The sequence below is a fragment of the Canis lupus genome, chromosome 10 (genome assembly GCF_048164855.1).
Source record: "Canis lupus baileyi chromosome 10, mCanLup2.hap1, whole genome shotgun sequence".
NCBI classification, from domain to species: domain Eukaryota; kingdom Metazoa; phylum Chordata; class Mammalia; order Carnivora; family Canidae; genus Canis; species Canis lupus.
In genome coordinates, this window is record NC_132847.1 from 68,231,096 (window position 1) to 68,246,900 (window position 15,805).

The window sequence follows — 15,805 nt, forward strand, 5'->3', positions numbered from 1 at the left end:
TCATTTGAAGTGTTTTGCCTCCCAGAGGGCATTTGGGATATCTGGAGACATTTTTGGTTGTCATAATTAGGGGAAGGGTTGCTACTGGCATCTAATTAGCAGAAGCTAGGATCCTGGTATGAACATCCTAAAATTAAGAGGAAAGTCTACCACCACCCTTAAATAAGAATTATCAGCCCAAAATATCAATAGTACCAAGGTTGAGAAATCTTGATCTTAAGGTTAAAGACTAAACTATATCCACACTCTGCTAGTCATACATATATAACTTACCCCATTCCCTGGACATAACTTCACTTTCTTGAGTGAGAAGTTGTGTTCCCTCACTTTTCTCTTTTTATATCAAAATGTCCATATAGTCTTATTTGGCATTTTTTTCTTCTTTTTGTGGAAAAATCTTCTTTCTTTCCAAGACTGACCTCTTCCAATATTTATGCCCTACCCTATTTTCCAAACTATTTAAGATGCTGACAATAATGCATTCTGTATCACAGAATAACACAGATAAGAAATTAAGCAAAGGGTACTGTTCTCTCTGGATTTTTTATCTCATCCCCACTTACCACCTCCAGAATTTAGTTCACAGGTTATTTCCTCCCATGGATCTTCATTCTATCCCCTACAACAGGTTCTCTCTATGTCTAAAAGGCACTTAATTATATTGTCTTAAAATATTCTTTAAAAGGATGCCTGGGTGGCTCAGCAGTTGAGCATTTGCCTTTGGCTCAGGGTGTGATCCAGCAGTCCCAGGATGGAGTCTTACATCATACTCCCTGCAAGGAGCCTGCTTCTCCCTCTGCCTATGTCTCTACCTCTCTCTGTCACTCGTGAATAAATAAAATATTTTAAAAATAAATAAATAAAATATTCTTTAAAACTCTTATTATTTTGATCCTTCTGTTTTTTTAACTTATCTGTATCCCCTAGGACTCCTATAATTTTCTCCTAACTAATCTCCCAGCCTCTAATCTAGTCTGCATTGTGCTGTAGAATTTAGGTTATGTCAACTACTCTCATCAAAGTTCTTTAGTAATCAGCCATTGCCTATACATAATAACTATGCCACATCAAGCATCTTTTGTTTACAAGATACTATGCTTGGAACTTGACTTAGGTTAGTATTAGTATCTCCATCATATAGATGAGAAACTCAGGCTTACAGAGGTTAAGTGTGTTGCTCAAAACTATAGCTAGGATGTGAGGAGCAGATTCAAATCCAGGTCAGTCTTATGCCAAAGTTTTGGCATACATTTTGCACAACTCTTCATTCCTTAAGGTGTCAAGTCCAGACAGACGAGTTTGGCCTTTAGGTCTCTTTGTGATCTGGCTCCAGACTTTTTCCAGCTCCTGCCGACCTTCATCTACTCTATACTCCTGTTAAAGTACTACTGTTCTTTGCATACTCTCTTTTCTTCTCTTTGCTCCCATTCATATCATACCCACTGTCTATGTACCCTTCTCATACATTTCTAGAGGTCCAAATACCCACCCACTTTCAAGCCCAACTCAAGCTTCCCAGCCAAGTTCCTTAATCTCTGATCTTTTCCTTTTTTTTTATGATGAAATTTTTCTCACAAATTTTAATATTATAAACTATGTATATGCTTTTTTGCCCTTTCTCTATCTTTACCTCCTTTATTTTTAAAAAAGATTTTATTAAAAAAAATAAATAAAATAAAAAAAATAAATAAAAAAGATTTTATTAATTCATGAGAGACACACACACAGAGGCAGAGATATAGGGAGAAGGAGAAGCAGGCTCCCTGAGAGGAGCCTGATGCAGGACTCGATCCCAGGACCTCAGGATCACGACCTGAGCCAAAGGCAGCTGCTCAAACACTGAGCCACCCAGGTGCCCCATATTTTTACCTCCTTTAGAACAGGGAACTCATTATGTGATAGTAACATATTTTTGTGTAGAATTTTATAAACTCCTTCAAATATGTTAAGAACTTGGCAAAGAGCAAGAGCTCAATAAATGTTTCTTTGCTTGTTTGGTTCTAATCTTCATCATAACAATTCTCTGAGGTATTATTATACTTTAATAACAGATAGGAAAACTCAGGCTCAGAGAGATCAAGTGACCTGCCACAGGGCAGAAATATTCCACTATGACCCAAGCTCTAACTCAAGAGATCTCTCTCTAATTGAGAGTTCTTTCTACTATATTACGTAGGGCTTCAGAATTTTGGTCCCCAGTATATCCTAGCCCTATACCTTGGTCACAGTAGTTATCAAATATGACCTGAATGAGTGAGTAAATGTCTGTTAAGAACATTCTTTGAGGTCGAAAGTCATGAGAGGTTTATTGGCCACCAAGAATAACAACACTTTAGGATGTGACTCATCCTCACACATAGCATTTAGGCAGAAGGAAAACAAACCCTCCCATTCTGATAAAATATCTTAGGCAACATTAGGCTCGAGTCTGTATTATTATCCACCTAAGAACACCCATGCCACACACCTTTAACAAACAAGTTTTTGTGTTATTTAAAATCAGTGGGTAGGAAGAAAATTGAGAGTAATTTTTCAATTTTTGTTTTTCATTTTTCTGCAGCCAAATTTGTCATTCTGTCTCCTTATTGTCTGCTTTTTGGGGCATGTTTAGAAAGGTCACCTCTATTGCAAAAATTATACAGATATTCAAATATATTTTCTTTACTGTTTTTATCATGCTATCCTTTACATTTAGAAACTCTGGGATTGTGTGTCCATGCATGTGTGTTTCTGTGCATGTATGTAAGGCATTAAATAGGTTTATAATTTAATATTTCTATCTCAAATAAATAAAATATTTTTTAAAACTAAAAAAGGGGGAAAGGGGGGGGCACTTGGGTTGCTCATTCAGTTAAGTGTCTGCCTTCAGCTCAGGTCATTATCCCAGGGTCCTGCTCATTCAGTTAAGTGTCTGCCTTCAGCTCAGGTCATTATCCCAGGGTCCTGGGATTGAGTCCCGGGCTCCCTGCTGAGCAGGGAGCCTGCTCCTCCCTCTTCCTTTGCCTGCCACTCCCCTGCTTGGTCTCTCTCTCTCTCTCTTTCTCTGTCTCAAATAAATATATATTTTTTAAATTTTAAAATAATATTCTTATATAGTTTAATGAATTATTTATTGATTTCCCTTCTAATTTAAATTACATCTGTATCATATATTTCCATATACAAATTATTATACATGTAAACTAAACTTTCCAGATTTTAAATTTATTTCTATTGATGATTTACTGCTGAGCTCTTTTTATTTATGTATTTACACTGTTTTAACTATTAAAGTTTTAATTTCTGGGCAGCAATCTCATATGCTATTTTTTTTTTTAAGATTTACTTATGTATTTATTTATTTATTTATTTGAGAGAGAGAACAAGTAGGAGGAGGGGCAGAGAGAAACAAGCAGACTCCACACTGAGCATGGAGCCTGTCCTGGAGCTTGATCTCATGCCCCTGAGATCATGACCTAAGCCAAAATCAAGAGTTGGATGCTTAACCAACTGAGCCACCCAGTAGTGCTCCCACTACTGTTCTTAAAAAAAAAAAAATTTCTGGCTACCATTTAAGGCTTATTTTTTTAAGTTTTATTTATTTATATATTTATTTAATTTCTACACCCAATAATGGGCTTGAACTCATGACTTAAGGACCAAGAGCTGCATGCTCCTCTGACTGAGCCAGCCAGGCACCCTTCTAAGGTTTATTCTTTTAAAAAAATATATTTTATTTATTTACTTGAGAGACAGAGACAGAGAAAGCATGAGCAGGGGAATGGGGTAGAGGAAGAAGCAGACTCCATACCAAGCAGGGAGCCCAGTGGAGGGCTCCATCCCAGGACCCTGAGATCTTGACCTGAGCTGAAGGCTGACACTTAACTGACTGAGCCATCCAGGCATCCTTTAAGGGTTTATTCTTAAAAAAATAAAAAGCATAAGAAATATTTTGTCAAGATCCTATATTTTCTTTTGCTGAGATTCTGATTAAGATGAAATAAAAGTGATAGATTAATTTGGAGAATTGAATCATTTTAGTATACAGTCTTCAGAATCAGAGAATCTAATATGGTTTTCTACTTACTCAAGTCTTCTGTCATTTTTCCCAATGATTTTATAATTTTACAATTTCTATGTATTTGTGTATGCGTGTGTGTGCGCGCGCCACTTTAATAAAGCATAGTGCTTTATGTCATATATTCAAGAATCAACTACTTGGTTTCCAAACTCAGCTATGCCATTTACTAGCCATGTAACCTATTCTTTCACCTTTGTGTACTTGTTCCTTATTTCTTCCTCCTGTAATATGGGCGATAATAATAATAGTGCATCCTAGATTTATCATGAATATTAAATGGGTTAATATATCTAAAGTGCTTAAAACAATACCTAGCACACAGTAAGTACCCTATAAATACTATGATTACATGATTATGTAGTATATATTCACATTTCATGTTTCTTGTTAAATGTATTTGTTTTATGTACTATTGTTAAAAATGAAATTTTTTTCTCTTCTCTTATGGATGGCCATTTTATTAATTTCGATTATGGAGTGCAATCTCAATAAACACTAAGCTTTGAAATTTCAGCCTCCAGAGGGCTCCCCTTTCCTGTGAATTGCTATCATTTCCCATAACTTTTTTTTAATAATAAATTTATTTTTTATTGGTGTTCAATTTGCCAACATACAGAATAACACCCAGTGCTCATCCCGCCAAGTGCCCCCCTCAGTGCCCGCCACCCAGTCACCCCCCACCCCCCCTGCCCTCCTCCCCTTCCACCACCCCTAGTTCGTTTCCCAGAGTTAGGAGTCTTCCATGTTCTCCAAGACAATTACTCTTAAACAAGTTCCTTGCTTAGTGCCTTGCACACAGTAGGTAATCAGTAAATACTTGTTAAGTGAATCATCTTAGAAATCACTGCCTCACAGAAATGTTAGAAATAATAGTTGATTTTCTAGGCACCCACCCCATAAAAGCTTACTTATTTCAAGGATGTAATAATTTATCCATGATTCGCGGATTAGCAGCTTGAGTTATGGGTTCTATGGGTTCATAGAAGGGGCTATGAAGTGGGATTCAGGAAAAGAAGGAATAATTTGCTCTTATTTCTTACAGATCTAGCTGTAGGCAAAGTATGAAACTGAGATGTTTGTTTTCAGCATTTCCCATAACTTTTTAAAGATTTTTAGGTCACTTAGAGCCAAGTGATGAAAAGGAAAATGTGTCTGATCCATTTGAAAAGTCAAGTAAGATAAATAAGATCAACAGCTAGCCCATTGAAAGTATTAACAGGACAAGCAATCCTCTTGTAAAACTGAAAAAAGAGAAAACAACTGAAAATGAAAAAAAAAATAGAATTAACAACCACATATAAATATCCAAGAAATTTTTAAAAAATTACAAGAATACTCAAGGTTTAACTATCAATAAAGTGAAATTTTTGACAACATAGGATATTATGTATGAAATATAAATTATGAAAATTGATACAAGGAGAGGCAGAAAACTTGAATTGATCAACAACAGAAGAAAAAATGGAAAATATTACCAATCTTCTACCTCTGAAAAAGGAACTAGGTCAAGATTTTTTATTTTATTTTTATTTTTAAAGATTTATTTGTTCATTTATGATAGACAGAGGGTGGGGGCAGAGACACAGGAGGAGGGAGAAGCAGGCTCCATGCAGGAAGCCCAACACGGGACTCGATCCTCGGACTCCAGGATCACGCCCTGGGCCAAAGGCAGGCACTAAACTGCTGAGCCACCCAGGGATCCCCAAGATTTTTTTAAAATATTTTATTTATTTGTTTGAAAGAGAGTGAGTGAACAGCAGGAGGGGCAGAGGGAAAGGGAAAGAGAAGATCTTGAGCAGACTCTACACTGAACGTGGAACCCAGTGCAGGGCTCAATCTCATGACCTTGAGCATGACCTAAGTGGAAATCCAGAGACTGACGCTTAACCTACTGAGCTCCCCAGGCACCCCCAAAATTTTAGGAACAGTGTTATTTACAGAACATTGAAAAAGATGGAAAACTTTATAAACAAATTAAGAAGGCAAAAAGTTTATAAAACAAATTAAGAAGCCAAATTAGTGAGGAATAGCAGATGAAAAGAAAAAGCAATAGGCCAATTAATAATGAAATAAATGCAGAAATTCTAAATAAAACATTAACAAATTGAATACAACAACATATTAAAAGTTGAACATACCATGATCCAAATAGATTTTATTTCAGGAATGTAAAGTTAGTTCAACATATTAAGACATGAACTTTTGATTTATAGTTAAATAATAAGTAAATCTAAATATTTGGCATTTTTCTCCTAATATCCTACTTTGCTACTTTGTTTGGTCATCCCTTCCTAGAACATTTTCTTCTCCATCCCGGAAACTCTTAACTTCTCTTTAGACTCAGCTCGGGTCACCTCTGGTTTTTCTTCTCTCACTCCTCCCTATCTGAGCTAAGAAACTGCTGCTCTTGTATACTTCCACAATATCTTGTATTTACCGCTGTTACAGACTTATCAAACAGCTTTGTAAATGCTAGTTAACTTATTTGTCTCCCCCACCAAACTGTGAACTCTTGAGAGTCAATTTATTTCTAAATAAATTTATATATATATATACAAATATGTATATTATAGATTATATATTTATATATTATATATATGTGTATCAGGAAGGCTGATATATAAAAATTTGGCAGACTCCACTGAGAAATATATACAGATCAAAACTGGAAATCAAAAGTGTTCACTAGTTACTGTAAAAACTATATTGGAGGACAAGATTTTGATGTCTAGACTGGACTTCTTGATACTTCACCTTAAAATCAAACTTCCTTATCCTGTTATAGGCAAAGTTTGGCAACCTCAGGCCTATCTGGAAGGCACTAGTTATTTACTACATGGCAAGAACTGACTAGTGTTAACCTTCTCTGTATGGAGCCTTGTAGATGCTAATATGTTTATTAATGTCAGTTGTTCTTTCTATGGTTAAGTGAGAGGTGAAGAGAAAGGCCAGAAGTATTATTCTAGCTGAAATACTGCATGGGGACATGAAGCCAGAGAAATAGAGGATACCTCCCTGTAATGGCTACCTAACTTAGAATATTTTCCTTTAGGATTTAGCTGCCTACAATTTCAGAGAAAAAATGTCAATTGCAGTAACTATATTTAGCCTGAGTGCTCTCATTTAACTTAACAGGACTTTTTTTCTTTAATTTATAATTTGATTTGTATGCTTCCTCAAATTTCCATCAGAATAGGTGGGTAAAAAAAAGTAACCAAGACATGTAAAATTTCCTCATAAATCTATGCATTCTCTTACGTTCTCTGTACTTTTTTTCTGGTATCCTGGATCTATTCAACCTCATAAATAGCATGCTCTGCTAACACTGTCAGATGAGGAGAGGGCCAGCAAAAGTCAGAGAGTGAGGACAATCTTAGAATAGGAGTCCAGGGCAGCCCTGGTGGCTCAGTGGTTTAGCACCACCTTCAGCCCAGGTTGTGATCCTGGAGACCCAGGATCGAGTCCCACGTTGGGCTTCTTGCATGGAGCCTGCTTCTCCCTCTGCCTGTGTCTCTGCCTCTCATTCTCTCTCTCTGTCTCTCATGAATAAATAAATAAAATCTTTAAAAAAAAATCTTAAAAGAATATGAGTCCATTCACTTAGCATTTATTTCACTAGCTTTTTTCCTCTGCTACCAATATAACTAGTAGATAAATTCTGGAGATCTAATGCACAGCATAGTGATTATAGTCAACAATACTGTATTATATACTTTAGAATTGCTAACAGACTAGATCTTAAATGTTCTCACCACAAAAAAGAAATGGTAATTATGTGATGTGATGGAGGTATTAGCTAAAGCTATGGTGGTAATCATGTTGCAATTTAGACATATCAAATCAACACATTGTACAGCTTAAACTTACACAATATTACATGTCAATTATATCAATAAGAAATAAAAGATATATCATAATTTGTTCTTACCTGTTGATGGACACTTAGGTCATTTAGCAACTATCCCAAGTAAAGCTTCTGTGAATGTTTGTGTACAAGTCTTGGTGTGGATGTGTTTTCATTTCTCTTGGATAAACATCTAGGAGTGAATGGCTGGGTATTATGGTTTGTGTATGTATAATTTTTTATTGTGCTATAAATGACATGTAACAAATTAGTTTCAGGTATATAGCATAATGATTCAATATTTGTATTTATTATGAAATAATCACCTCAATAAGTCTAGTTAGCATCGGACACAACACAAATTTTTTTGTGTGTGGTGAAAACTTTTTTTTAAAAGATTTTATTTACTTTTTTGAATGAGAGAGTGAGCGAGCATGCATGGGGGGAGGGGCAGAGGGAGAAGCAGGCTCCCTGCTGAGCAGAGAGCCTGACTTGGGGCTTGATCCCAGGACCCTGGAGCATGACCTAAGTAGAAGGCAGGCACCAGGCACTTAACTGACTGAGCCACCCAGGTGCCCCATTGTGATGAGAACTTTTAAAATTTATTCTCTTAACTTTCAAATACACAGTACAGTATTATTAACTGTGGTCAACATGCTATATATTATATCTCTTAAGACTTCTATAACTGGAAGTTTGTTCCTTTTGACTACCTTTACCCATTTCACTCACCCCACAATCCCTGCTCTGTCAACAGTCTATTCTTTGTATCTGGGAGTTTGTTTTTGTTTGTTTTGTTTTTTAGATTCCACATATAAGTGAGTCATACATTCATACCTACATATATATGATTTTGTATTTGTCTTTCTCTGTCAAACCTATTTCATTTAGCATAATGCCCTCAAAGTCCATTCATGTTATTGTAAATGGCAAGATTTCCTTCTTTTTTTTTAATTTCCTTCTTTTTAATGGCTGAATAATATTCCTGTGTGTATATGTGTATATGTGTGTGTGTGTGTGTATGAGAGAGAGAGAGAGAGAGAGAGAGAGAGAGAAATCACATTTTCTTAGACACTTAGGTAGTTTCTATGTCTTGGCTATTATAAATAATGCTGAAATGAACATGGAGGTGTAGATATCTTTGTGATTTAGTGTTTTTGTTTCCTTCAGATAAATACCCAGAAGTGGAATTGCTGGATCATATGGTAATTCTATTTTTTTTCATCTTTTGAGGAACCTCCACACTGTTTCCCATAGTGGCTGCACCAATTTCCATTCTCACCAACAGAGCACAAGGGTTTACTTTTTCCCACATCAACACTTGCTATTTCCTATGTTTTTGACAGTCACCATTCTAACAGGTATGAGGTGATATCTCATTGTGGATTTTGATGTGCATTTCCCTGATGATGATTGATGTTGAGCACTTTTTCATGTACCTGTTGACCGTCTATGTTTTTTTGGAAAAATGTCTATTCAGATGCTCTGCCCATTTTTTAATTGGATTGTTTCTTTTTTTGGTATTGAGTTGTATGAGTTCTTTATTTATTGGATATTAACCTGTTATCAGATAGATGATTTACAAATATTTTCTATTTGGCAAGGTTATCTCTTCATTTGTTATGCAGGAGCTTTTTGGTTTGATGTAGTCCCACTTGTTGATTTTTGATTTTGTTGTTTGTTTTTGTTTTAAATCCAAAAAAATAACTGCTAATACTAATGTCAAGGAATCTACCCCCTGTGTTTTTTTCTTCTAGGAGTTTATGGTTTCAGGTATTATGCTCAGGTCTTTAATCCATTTTGAGTTTATTTTTGTGTGTAGTGTAAGAAAGTGATCAGTTTCATTCTTCTGTATATGGCCGTCCAGTTTTCCCAGCATCATTTATTGAAGAAACTATTTTTTCACATTGTATATTCTTGGCTCCTTTGTCATAAATTATTTAACCATATATGTGTGAGTTTATTTCTAGGCTCTTTATTCTGTTCTATTGATCTATGTGTCTGTTTTTTTTTATTTTATTTTTTATGTGTCTGTTTTTATGCCAATATCATACTGTTTTGATTCGTATAGCTTTGTAATATAGTTTGAAATCAGGAAGTGTGATGCTTCAGCTTTGTTCTTCCTTCTTAAGATTGCTCTGATTATTTGAGAGCAACTTTCTTAATCCCTCATATCATATTGAGGACAGGCTCTTATTTCCCATCTTTCTTCTTGCATCTTTCTTCCCCGTTTTCTTTTCTTATTCCTCTTCTGAAAAAAAACTTTTTCTTTTTTTAATTGAAATTCAACTTGCCAACACATAGTATAACACCCAGTGCTCATCCCATCAAGTGCCTTCCTTAGTGCCTGTCATCCAGTCACTCCATCCCCCCATTCCCCCCGCCCCGCAACCCTTTATTTCACAGAGTTAGGAGTGTCTCATGGTTTGTCTTCCTCTCTAATTTTTCCCCACTCAGTTTCCCTCCTTTCCCAAATAGTCCCTTTCACTATTTCTTATATTCTGCATATGAGTGAAACTATATGATGATTGTCCTTCTCCGTAAAAACTTTTTTTTCTACTTCTGTTCCTTATCTTCCTTCTTTTGACTTTCCCTTTCATATTCATTTCTTTTTTACATTTATTTAATACAAATTATGGGTTGCTTCTAATTTAAGTGGCAAAGAGAGAGTATTGCCCCTGAGGGAAATTATCAATGGTACCAGGGTACAGAGTGTAGGGAGAGTATTGAAAAATGCAACAGAAAAATCAATTGGATTGTCAGCACATATAATGGTGCCTGAGGTAAGAGGAAGTTGGGAAAAGTCTAGCTCTCCTCAAAGGTAATATATATTAAATATATGTGCAAAATATCACAGAAAGAATGAAGCTGTGATATTATGATTTATAATAAGAAATAAATATTTGGTCTTCATTCTGGTTCTACGCATAGGGCTCCTTTTTTTGTTTTTGTTTTCTAAAGATTTTACTTACTTATTTTAGAGAGAGAGCACAAGCAGGGAGGAGTGGCAGAGGGAGAGAGAGAAGCAGACGATTCATTGAGCAGGGAGCCTGAGGGTAGGACTCAATCCCAGGACCCCGAGATCATGACCTGAGTTGAAAGCAGACACTTAACCTACTGAGCCACCCAGGTGCCCATGGCATAGGGCTCCATAAACCGTTGGAATTAACTGTAGAGAAAGAGATCTTTTATTATGTTAATGATGCAACTTTTGGAAAGCACCTAAGGCTAAGGCTGGTTGCCTGTGCTGGTTGCCAACCTGATTTGAGGGTTGGAGCTTTTAGACTAGTCCTTCCCCACCTATGCGGAAGGGAGAGGAGCTGGCAGTGAAGTTCAGTCACTAGCAGCTGGTGATTTAATCAATCATGGCTATGTAATGAAGCCTCCAAGGACAGGGTTCAGATAGCTTCCAAGTGGGTGAACACATGGAGATTGTGGGAGAGTGGTGTGTTTGGAGAGAGGATGGAAACTTAGCATCCTTTTCCCCGTACCTTGCCCTATGCATCTCTTCAGTTTGGCTGTTGCGGGCTTATATATATTTATAACACACTGGTAATGTAGGAAGTAAAATGTTTCCCTGACTTCTGTGAGCCACTCTAGTAAATTAATGGAAACTAAGGACAGGTCTTTGGAATCTCCAATCTATACCCTGTTGGTCAGAAACATGGATGACTACCTGTACTTGAGATTGGTATCTGAAATGTGTATGTGGTGGGGGATGAGGGCAAGGTGGGGTATAGTCTTGTAGGACTGAGCCCTTAACTTGTGGAATCTGATGCTATCTTTGGGTAGATAGAGTCAGATTTGGGTTAGAATTGAGTTAAGTTGTAGGACACCCAGCTAGTGTCAGAAAATTTGCTAGGTGTGGGGGAAAAACCCACACATTAGAATTCAGTGTAGAATCTTAGCAGCATACTCACCCTTTGAGTATTCTGAGAAAATAATCCAAAACCCTGGTTAGAAAGAGAACAATGCTTCTATAGATGTAGGTGGCCTGTTACTGGTTTACTATAATTATGGAGACTTCCACTAAATCCAGAATTGAGGGAATTTAAAGGACATTGTAATATAATCACCCCCTGATTTTTGATATGTGCTGAGATTCCTATTAGCCAACAGTAATTTGATCTGGCTATTTTTTTTTTTTAAGATTTTATTATTTTTTCATGAGAGACACAGAGAGAGAAAGAGAGACAAAGACACACACAGGCAGAGGGAGAAGCAGACCTCCTGCAAGGAGCCCGATGTGGGACTTGATCCCAGATCCCAGGATCACACCCTGAGCTGAAAGCAGATGCTCAACCGATGAGCCACCCAGGCATCGGTAAGAATCTGATCTGGCTATTTGGTAAGAATACCTTGGATTAAAGTATGAATGCTGAAAGATTTAGCTAATTGCTTTGTGAGGACCACCTAACAGTAAGAGGGTGATACCAGGCCAGGCAGATGGGCTTTGTCCAATAAGGATTGCCAAACCAGTCTGTCTACTACTACTCAGGCTTTTTTGTTGCTGAGCTATCGTGTGGTTGAGCTCTGACCCAGTACGACTTTATTCTAAAAAAATACATCTATTTTTACAGAATAGGACTACTTATTCTCAACTCTTACACCATCCTATCTCAACCAGTCAGATGTGACACTTTAGAGAATGATAGAAGGAAATTAATACCATGGCAAAAGGAACAAACTGAGGCTATCTCAGGCAAACCAGGGAATATAGTTACCCTAATTATAAATGACATTTTGTGTAAACATATTCAGGATTTTGCAAGTAAAGGATGGAGTTCTGGAGAATTTCTCTCTCTGAATCTACTTTCTCACTTTCCTTCCTCAACCCACTTTCTCTAAGGTTTTCTAGTGTTTCCTTCAATATCCCAGCCACTTTTTCTCATTCTTATATACAAGAATCTGAAGTGAATAAAACATTAAAACTAGTATCATACATACTTGAACTTCAGCTGCTCTCTATACTTAGCAAAACAGATGTAGTTTTGTGGGAACTTCAGAATCGCTACCAGTATGGCTGCTGCAGGTACAGCATTTATGTCAAAGGTTAGTCCGTATTTCCTATTTTCCTTTAGAGAAGGAACTTTATGCCCCTTGTCTGATGTGTAAAAAATAAACAGTATTAGAATGTTAATCTGAAATCGCATGAAGTTTTATGTGGAATAGCTTGTGGATTAATAAAGTATTCTTGTTTCTTTTTTATTGAGATATAGTTGACATAGTATGTTTAAGGTGAACAACATGCTGATTTGATATATTTCTGTACTGCAGTATGATTAACAATGAAGCATTAGCTAATACCTCCCTCACGTCACATAATTACCATTACTTTTTTGTGGTGAAAGTACTCTTGATTCTGTCCTATGTGGCACTCACATGGCTTTTCATATCTCCCCCAAGCAAAGCGAGAACAATTCTGCCTTATTCATAAATTTGTGTATCCATGCTGAATGCTTTATTTTTTTTTTCCATGCTGAATGCTTTAGATGTATGCACCGTGCATGTCACAAGACATAATCATGTCTTCATAAGGTTGAAGAAAGAGGTAAACCTATGACAGCCAGCCTAACTCTGGGACTTCAAAAAATGTCATTGACATCACAACTGACAGAAAGGTCAGAGGGAGGGCAAATGATGGGAGGCAGATGTACTTCCAAACAACTTTTGAAAACTGGCTTTTTAAGTGGTAAACAGGGTGTCCTCACCTACAAATTGGACAAATACTTGCTCTTAAGTTCCTGGCATGAATGGAATCTGGGAATTCAAGGGAGGCAGAATGTGCCACAAAATAATCAAAACATGGATTATTTTGAGCTGAAGTCAATTATGACCCAGAAGACTCAAGAAAAACTTTTACCTCTCTCCTTACATACCTAAAAGAATTTAGTTAAGGGACCTGGCCCAGAAAAAGAACTATTATCAGAGATAACTTTTTCCCCCTTTTTTAAATTGAAGTATATTTGATATGATATGTTACATTAGTTTTAAGTGTACATGGTGATTCAACAACTATATACATTATGCTTGCAAGTATAGCTACTCTCTGTCCCCACACAACACTATTACAATACCATCAACCATATTCCCTATTGCTGTACCTTCCATATCTGTGACTTACTCATTCTGAAACTGGAAGCTTGTATCTCTCACTTCCCTTTAACGCATTTTGCCCATCCCCCCACCCCTCTGGCAAACACGAGTTTGTTTTTTGTATTTATGGGCTGCCTTTTTGTTTGTTTATTAATTTGTTGGTTTTTTAGATTCCACCTATAACTGAAAAGCGGTATTTGTCTTTCTTTGTCTGACTTATTTCACTTAACATAATACCCTCTTTGTCCATCCATGTTGTTGCAAATAGTAAGATCTCATTCTCCCCCACATCTTCTTTATCCATTCATCTGTCCATAGACCCTTAGGTTACTCCCATATCTTGGCTATTGTAAATAATGCTTCAATAAACATAGGGTACATATATTTTTTGAATTAGTATTTTCATTTTCTTTGAGTAAATAGTGGAATTATTGGGTTATATGGTATTTCTATTTTTAATTTTTCAAAAATCTTGTATAGGGTCCATGCCCAAAATGAGGCTTGAACCCATGAACCTGAAATTGAGAGTTGCATAATCTACTGACTGAGCCAGTCAGGCATGAAGATCTTATTTTTAAGTAATGTCTACACCCAACATGGGGCTCAAACCCACAACCCTAAGAACAAGAGTTGCAGCCACTGACTTAGCCAGGTACCCCTATTCTTTTAATTTAAATTTATTTAAATTCCATTAGTCAACATATAATGTATTATTGGTTTCAGAGATAGAGGTCAGGAGTCTTATATAAAACCAGTGCTCATTACATCACATGCCCTCCTTGCTGTCCATCATCCAGTTACCCTATCCCTTACCCTCTCCTCTCTGGCAACCCTCTGTTATCTGTGATTAAAGGTCTTTTATGGTTTGTCTCCCTCTTTGATTTCATCCTGTTTTATTTTTTTCCCCTTCTATAAGTCTCTGTTTTGTTTCTTAAATTCCACATATGAGTGAGATCATATGATAATTGTCTTTCTCTAATTGACTTATTTCACTTAGTGTAATAAGTCATTGCAAATGGCAAGATTTCGTTTTTTTGATGGCTGAGTAGTATTCCATGGTATATATACCACATCTTTATCCATTCATCCACCGATATACATCTGGGCTCTTTCCATAGTTTGGCTATAGTGACATTGCTGCTATAAACATTGGGGTGCAGGTGCCCCTTTGAATCATTCCATTTGTATCTTTGGGGTAAATACGTAGTAGTGCAATTGCTGGGTTATAGGTAGCTCTATGTTCAACTTTTTGAGGAACCTCCAAACTGTTTTCCAGAGTAGCTGCACTGGCTTGCATTCTCACTAACAGTATTCGAGGGTTCCCCTCTCTCCACATCCTCATCAACATCTGTCATTTCCTGACTTAATTTCAGCCATTCTGACCGGGGTGAGGTGGCATCTCATTGTGGTTTTGATTTGTATTTCCCTAATGATGAGTGATGTTGAGCATTTGTTTTATGTGTCTCTTGGCCATGTGTATGTCTTCTTTGGAGGAATGTCTGTTCATATCTTCTGCCCATTTCTTGATTGGATTATTTTTCTTTTAGGATTATTTGTTCCAACTCTGTAAAAAACATTGATGGTATTTTGATAGGGATTGTGTTGAATGTATAGATTGCTCCAGGTAGCATCGACATTTTAACGATATTCTTCCAATTCATGAGCATGGAACATTTTTCCATTTCTTTTATTTTTTAAAGATTTTATTTATTTATTCATGAGAGACACAGAGAGAAGGCAGAGACATGGGCAGAAGGAGAAGTAGGCTCCATACAGAGAGTCTGATATGGGACTCGATCCCGAAA